Source organism: Tupaia chinensis, unplaced genomic scaffold (genome assembly GCF_000334495.1).
Source record: "Tupaia chinensis unplaced genomic scaffold, TupChi_1.0 Scaffold000033_1, whole genome shotgun sequence".
In the NCBI taxonomy this organism is placed as follows: Eukaryota; Metazoa; Chordata; class Mammalia; order Scandentia; family Tupaiidae; genus Tupaia; species Tupaia belangeri.
The window spans coordinates 4,663,861-4,671,209 of NW_006159463.1; positions in this window are offsets into that span (position 1 = coordinate 4,663,861).

The window sequence follows — 7,349 nt, forward strand, 5'->3', positions numbered from 1 at the left end:
TGTATGCCCAAAATCCCAAGAGGAGAACAGAGGAGAAAGGATTGTGGCAAGACCCACCCCCCTGGGAGGGGGGTGATTTTTTGCTTACTGTCTCTCTGGGAGTGCACACATTCTATACAAAAATTTCTCTCTAAAACAAACAAAAAAAAACAAATAAACAAAACTGTTATCTGTCACTACCTAATGAAGGATTCAAATATTAAATCACAATGTAAGATAGTTAACAATAGCAGTATTATCAAGATAATAAGTAATAGTCAGTCAGATTGAATTTGAAATTAACTTGAATTTCTAAGAATAGCTTGAGTTCTAAGATTGACTTGCTCTGTGAACATGGGCCACAGAACTCACCTTCATGAGCATTACTTAACAATGTTTACATTATGTAGACAGTGTTATCTAACTTTCTATTATGTTAGGATGAGTTAAGTACAATTATCTAACTCAGGCACTTATTACTATCACTTAATAAGTAGTAGTTATACTAAATTATTTTGCTAAACAGAACAAAAGCAGTAAAATTTTCATAGAAAAATGTACCCTTATTTAAGAGGTTATTCTAGAACCTCTTTTCTTGGAATTTCACAAAGGGAAAATGTACCCCAGCAATTGGCTTTTAACACAACTAGTAGGACAATATTGACTAATTTAGCCATGGAATTTAAGTATATGTATGCCCTCATTTATTCATGTAAACTTCCTCAGCTATTTTTCTAAAGTCAGATTAAACTTCTAGCTCCAGTCCTAGCCCTGTGGTGAAGGACAGCTCTTTCCAAGGTACTTCTATCAATATCAGAAAAGCAACAAGAAGGACAGCAATAGATTTATTATCATAGTTTGATTAGCCATTCATTTGGAACTAAAAGTACGTATGGCTCTCAACCAGTATTTGTTTTGGGGTTCCTCAGGTAAATCTCAGTAGACATCAGTGATGGCCATGTCATTGTTAAGTATGAAGTTTTGTGAGCTAAATGCAAGATCTAGAACCATAGAGGCAGAGGCAAGAGTTTTTTCAACACAAGATATAGGTATGTAGAGATACAAATCACATGGAAAACCTTTTAAGTTCCTTTTTTATCTCAAATGATGACCCACGCTTGGGCTTTCTTGTGTCCTAAAAATATATTCCTTTTTTTTTAGAGAGAGATTTTTGGTATATGGCATGTGAGCTTGCCGGAGAGACAGAGAGACAGAAATTGAGAATTCATTCCCCATAGGGGATAGCCACACTGCAATCTCTTGTCCTCCATTCTCCTCTTGGGATCTTGGGAATGCATGCACATGAGCTAAGAATGATTTTAAGCCACCGGGTCCAGGACTCAAACAGTGGTTGACTACATGAGAGCCCAGTGACATAACCATTATGCCAACTGCTGATCCCTTGAAAATATATTTTGAAAAAATTGACTTGGGCTTGTCAGCTAAGAAAAATAGCTATATGTATTCAGCTTTATTCTACCCTTAAATACAAATGATTGTTATGAGTGTTATGACCGGAAGTTCATTTCATTTGATGGCTCATTACAGTAATTCTGCACTGTCTCAGTAACCTTTTCATCAGTTTTATTATTATTATTATTATGTTATACATTCAATCACTGGATATCATTACAGCTTCCAAAATGAATTTCCCCAGCCTGAATACATTGTTTATTAGTCTAGTTTCTTTATTCATCACAGAGGAGGTGATTTTTCCTTGGCCTACTGCTTGCTATTAACAAAATTAAAGAGGAAACTGTATGGCAGAGAGATTTTGCTCTACCTCTCATAGCATTCTGATTTATAAATAATTGTACTGTAGTTTGTATATGTCCCCCAAAATTCATGTGTAAATTCATTGTAATGGGATTAAGTGTGTGAAAACTGGATCGACTTATGGTCTCTGTCAAAAGGTGGACCTTTGGGGAAGAGATTAATGGTTGGGTGGTTTATGGCAGGGCTTCAAAACTGAGGCCTGGAGTTTTGCATGGAAAGGAAGGGAGAAAACAGAGACCCCATGGATATAGACCATGCTTCATTCTGTTCAAAGTTCTCCCTTCTGCCATTTTTTTCTTTTGATGCCTTTGGGCTTTCCATATGGCCAGAACTGTGGGTGAAATCCTTCTATTTGGTATAAAGCACCTTTTCCCAGATATTTCTGTTAGTAGTGCAATAAAATATTAAGACAATAGAGTCATTGAAAAAATATTAGATTTTCAATGCTTCAAATGTGTATGTGAATGCCCAGTATCAAGATCCCATTTACCATAGGAGATCAGAAGTATATGAGTGGAAATATGTGTGCATTTGATAAAAACAATAATCAGAATTGAAAAGAATAACATCAGAGACAGTTTGGACAATGATAGTAAGTGTGTGAGGTGAAGAAACCATAGCATAAATATAAAGGCAGAAAGCTAATTGTTTCTAATTGTGTCTAACCCGGTTGGAATCATGACAGAGATTTCAGCTGTTGCACTTAATTAGAGCTGAAAAAGAACAGCCAAAAAAGATAAGGGTAGTGTTTTGCCAGAATAGACTGTTCTTTGATGCCCTCTCTTCCCCTTGATCTCATTTTAATGCAGGACTTCAATTTTTTTCTTTCTTTTTTTTAAATTTTTTTTTTTTAATTTTTGGAGAGGTTTTTGCTATAGGGTGCATGCACTCACCAGAAAGACAGACAGAAACAGAGAGACAGAAAGTGAGAAATCATCCCCCTCAGGGGGGATGGCCACACCGCAATCCCTTCTCCTCCATTCTCCTCTCGGGATCTTGGGCACGTATGCACATGAGCCTGGCATGAGTTTAAGCCACCAAGTCCAGGAATTGAACCACACGCGACTATATGGGAGTCCAGTGACATAGCCATTACACCAACTGCTGGTCCTAGCTGGACTCTAATTTCTAAATAGCAAGGAAGAGATGAGTGGAGAGAAATTTCACTTCTGACAGAAGCAGGTAGTAAGCCATCGCAGGAGTGTCAGGGCCACCAGTAATCTGTTCTTATCACCACACAACAGCAACAGCCTCATCTATACTGAAACTTGTCCTTATTTACCCCTTTCTTAGTCACATGATCAAATGCATACTCTTCTGACTAATGCTAATCACAGAACACTCCCATGCTCTATCAGTTCATATAGCTCTTTGCCAAATCTCTGATTTTTCCCTTTATATACCCCTTCATTATATAAAAATGGTTAAATATCTTTGCTCTAAAAGTCATTGTCGAAAACACAGCAAACCTCCCTTGATTTCATGTTCCCCAGGAGCTATATAATATTCACTATTTGTTTCTTCAGTTAACAGACATTTTTTTTTTTAAATCTGTTATGGTCCAGTCAGTTTTCCACAGTGTAAGATTTTAGAAATGTGAGGCAATAAACATGCAAATATGCAAGAAAATAATAGGTCATTAATATTCATAAGGAAGATAGAGGATTTTTAAATGTGTTGGCGGACTGGCCTGTTGAGTAGTCAGTGAAGACTCCCTTGAAAGAAATAATATTTTAATGAAGAATTGAATGCTAAAAAATTGTACTATGTCATAATCTGGGTTCAGACTGTTCCAGGTACCCACTAGCTCCATATTTAAGATGAAACTCCCCAGTCCTCAAATACGTTTTGATATAGTTGAAGAGTAGAAATAAGTTGAGTGTGGGTAAAAGATGTGTGAAATGTGGAACTTGAAAAAAGTCATAAAAGATTGCATGATACAGATCACACTGGGCCTTGGGACCCAAGGGGGTATGAAGTGTTGCTCTGATTTAACAAATAGGAAGACACAGGAGGGTTTTAAAGAAAGTAGTAAATGATCTAATTAGGCTTATTAGTCATTACCTTTTGTGAAGATGGATATCAAAATAGACTAGAAATGGGAAAACCAATTAGAAAACCATAAAGGTTTTAGAAGACTGGAGATAATATCCATCTAGGGGAGTATTACAATATTTAGGGAGGTATTACTGTATCTTGGGATGTCTAGACAAGTGGAAGTGTTTAGAATGTATTTTAAATTTAGAATTCACAAGCTCTTGAAGAGCTAGATGTGAAATACACCGGAATTCTAAGAATCCATACAACTCTTTTTTTTAAGTTTTATTTAACTTTATTTATTCATTTATTTTAATTTGACAGAGAAGGAGTGAGAGATACAGAGAAAGAGAGAAAGTGAGAAAGCAAGCCGTCAGGTCCCGGATTTTAATCACAGTAGGCCATGTGGGAGTCCAGCGACCTTAACTAGCATGTCACCTGCCATCCCCCAAGAATTCATACAAGTCTTAAACTTTCAGTTTGAGTAGCTAGATACATGATTTTGCTTGTGACTGAGATACAAATATGGGCAAAGAATTACTATGAGGAAAGAAACATGAGATATCTTTGAAATTATTAAATTTAAGGCAATTCTGGAGTTTAAGTAAATGGTAAGTCTAAAAGGCTAGACTTATAAACAATTTGAACAGAGGTCTAGCCAGGAGAGGGCTGCTGTACAATGCTGAAACCATGTGGGAGGCCCAGGTTTGGGCCCTTGATTGACCTGAGTACAGTGTGCATGCCCACACACACAACCATGTTCCTGGCTAACTCGGAATCTGGAGGAGGCATTATAGGATGACAGAACTCTATCAAAGATACCTTTCTCTGTTCCTCTATGACATGAGAAGAAAAAAAACACACACACACACACCTTAAAAACAGTAATAATTAAAACATAAAGATCTCTGGAATATATGAGATTCTGTAGAAAGAAAATATGTACAAAGAAAATGAAGGCATCCCAAGATAGAGTTCTGGAAGATACCACATTTATAGATTTTACAGGAGAAAAGCCACCATTGAGAGAAATTCAGAAGTTATCATAGATGAACAGAGAATGGTCACCCAGGTTTGACACTGTTGAGATGACGTGAAAAAGGGGAACTAAAGTGTGACCATTTCATTTGGAAAAAATGAATGTTACTGATAAACCTCAGCAAAATGAATCATACTAGTGGATAGGAGATCCCAAGTAGAGTAGATATCAGATTATAGATTTGCTCTCTCAATATCATTACCCTTAGTAGAATTTTTTGCAGTCATTTCTACCAGAGTGCCTTAGCTTTCTGCTAAGACCGACTGACTTTCTCTCTTTCTCTCTCTTTCTTTCTTACTTCTCCTTCCTCCCTCTGTCCCTTCCTCCCATCTTTCCTTCTTTCTTTCCTTCCTTCCTTCTTTCTTTTTAAATTTGTGCCATAAGGTATGTGCGCTCGCTGGAGAAAAACAAAGACAGAAAGGTGGAAAGTAGGAAATTATCCCAAAGGAGGATGACCACATTGCAATCCCATATTCTCCATTCTTCTTTTGGGATTTTGGGCACACACACAAGCATGCCTGGCATGATTTTCAAGCAGCTAGGTCCAGGGACTTGGACTACATGCCATTAGGGCGTACAACTCCGCAATCACCACACCACCTACTGGCCTATGTTAAGACACTTTTTAATGGCCTTCAAATGCATTACTTCCATGAAGTTAAATACCAGATTTTCTAAAAATTTGATTCATTACACCTAATTTAGTTTCTTTTTGTTTTTCTCAAAGGGAGAAGAAAAGAGGATGGGGAGAGAGAGAGAGAGTAAGAGAGATGAACTCTTCAGGGCCTTCGTGCTGTTATCCACTCCCAGCCTCAGCCAGTCCAGATCAAAGACAGGTGCCTACATGAGCAAGTACAGGGAGATCTCAGGAATGGAATGGGAGACCTCAGGACTGGAAGTCAGGAACTTGCCATGTGGTTTAGCATTACAGAGTGTTGTATTACTGTTGTGCCATCATGGCTAGCTTTAGCTTCTTTAACATGAAGAAAATAATTAATTTCAAGGCACTCATAGGGGAAAAAAGACTGGCTAAAGAAAACATTTAAATATGATTTATTTGAAATATAAAAGCCATTTTCCTTCAATTTAATCGAAATGGTTAAGCTACCATAAAATAGTTAATCACTGTGATTTCAATGTTGATTCATTCAATAATAATTTTGAACATAAAAATTGTATTCTTATTCATTACTGCTCTAATTTGAAACTTAGAAAAAGGATTGAGTTCATTTGAAATAGCCATGTATTCCAAGAATGTTAACCGCTAGAGAAACCTAAAATGATATCCAATAAAGGCAGAAGCTATGCTCAACTGCCAATTTTAAGCTTCTGCAAACACAGTGAAATGTACATTTTGGTATGGGAATGCTGTACTAAATCTGCCACCTGTTCTTACTACTGCTTATTTCTTCATTTTTCAGGATTAAGTAACATTTGGCCACATTTTTTGTAAATTTTGGAAGAAAGAGTTTAAGCCATCCAACTCCTATTGACTAATGTAAGTTGTTGCCAATAGGAATAAAAATTGGCTGAGCTTAGAGTTCCTTTATGACAGGAACCTTGCAGAAACCAACGATAAGTCCCTTTCTGTGACAGTCATTCTAAAATTCCAATTACAGATTTTTCATTGATATTGTAAGATGAAGTCCATATTAATGTGTAGTATCTCCTCTCTAAATGATAGTTTTAGAATTAAACAGTTCAATATTCATCAAAATTGAAAAGATTAATATAAATACTATGTTCTTAATAAATGATATAATAAAATATTAGATTAACTCATCATCTTCAATAAATACTTATTATGTATTTTAAGGAAAGGAACTTTTGAACTGTAATATAAAATTAAAATTTTAAAATTTACTTTAATAAGGTAAACGTATGGGGCTGGACGATGGCAGAGCGGTTACACTGCTGGAGTACCACATGACCAAACGCAGTTTGAGTCTTGGACCCAGTGACTTGAAACTCATGGCAGGCACATGTGCATGCATGCTCAAGATCTTGGGGGAGAATGGAGGGAAGGGACTGTAGCATGGTAATGCCCCCTGCGGGGAGGGGAGGTGATTTCTCACTTTCCTTCTCACTGTATCTGTCTCTCTCTCTCTTTCTAGCATGTAAATGCCCTCTACAGCAAAACCTCTTAAAAAATAAAAAAAAAAAAAATAAATAAGGTTAATGTATGTGACAAGTATTCTTTAAGTAGAACAAGTTCAAAAATTGAGCTCTTTTTCAGGACCAGCAATTAGTCCAATGGCTGTGTCACTGGGCTCTCATATATTGACCGCGGTTTGCATCCCAGACCCAGTGGCTTAAACTCACGCCGGGCGCATGTGCGTGCGTGCCCAAGATCCTGAGAGGAGAATGGAGGAGAAAGGATTGTGGTGTGGCCATCCCCCCTGGGGGGTGATTTCTCACTTTCTGTCTCTCTGTCTGTCTGGTGAGTGCACAAGCGCTGTAGCAGAAAACTCTCCTAAATAAATAAATAAATAAATAAATAAATAAATAAATAAAACCT